We start from the raw sequence: 1,122 nt of genomic DNA on the forward strand, positions 1-1,122 counted from the left end.
GGGGGTTCGGGGAGGCAGGAGCAGGGAATCCAGCCGTTCCCGGGGGGTTCGGGGAGGCAGGAGCAGGGAATCCGGCCGTTCCCGGGGGTTCGGGGAGGCAGGAGCAGGGAAACCGGCCGTTCCCGGGGTTTCGGGGAGGCAGGAGCAGGGAATCCAGCCGTTCCCGGGGTTTCGGGGAGGCAGGAGCAGGGAGGAACCCTGCGCAGCTCCTGCTCCCCCCGAGCTCCTGGGGGGAGAAACCCAGCGCGCTCCGGGCGCGGCCTCCGGCATCACGCATCCCCAGCGCCGTGTCCCACACGGTAATCACGGTGGGAAGCGTCCAACAGCAGGCGCCCACGGCGGGAGCTGCTGCTCTTCCCCACACACACACGTTCCCGGCAGCCGAACCCAGCAGCCCTGCACAGAAACACCCCGCGACCAAACGGCACGTCCTACTCCATGAATAGCAAAAAAAAAAAAAAAAAAAAAAAAAGTTACAAACGCCTTCAAAGCAGGGAGCTACCCCTGAAACGCCAAGCTCTGAGCATCAGAAACAGGTTTTTGGGAAGCAAGAGGCTGTCATGCAAATAGAGGTACCACAGCCAAGGCTTCTCCTCAGCATAGCAGTGGCCTTTTCATCCATCTGTTATGGCATCAGTGCTGTGCAGAGCCTATATAGAGTAGTTACACAGTCTATAGCCGATGGGGTCGGCCTCCCCGCAAGCTCACGCGCTGATTTTCTCCGAAATGACCGAATTTTCCCAGCCTGGTGGGTGTTTGGCCACCGCGTCTCGCCGGCGGTCCCCCGCACCCCGGCCTGCGGGAACCTTACGCAAAAGCGGTTTTTACGCGTTAGAAACGCCCAGGGAGGCGGCGGGGCTGCGTGCTGCTCGGGAAGGGCGCAGGGCGAGCCGCGCGCGCGGGGAAACGCGGCGGAACAAGCGCAGCGACAAGCGGAGGGGCCGCGGTAAAACCCGCAGCGGGGCGGCAGGCGAGCCCGCTCGACACCGCCGGGCTGCCGGGCGCGACTGCGGGAAAGRCACCTCCCGAGAGCGACGCAACGGATGGAGAGAGCGGTGGGAAGCGCGGGCGGCGGCGCCGCCATGTTGGCGCTGCTGTCGCAGGTGGCGCAGCTGCCGGCGC

This window comes from Nothoprocta perdicaria, unplaced genomic scaffold, assembly GCF_003342845.1.
Source record: "Nothoprocta perdicaria isolate Ctin4 unplaced genomic scaffold, notPer1 scaffold_70, whole genome shotgun sequence".
Taxonomy (NCBI): domain Eukaryota; kingdom Metazoa; phylum Chordata; class Aves; order Tinamiformes; family Tinamidae; genus Nothoprocta; species Nothoprocta perdicaria.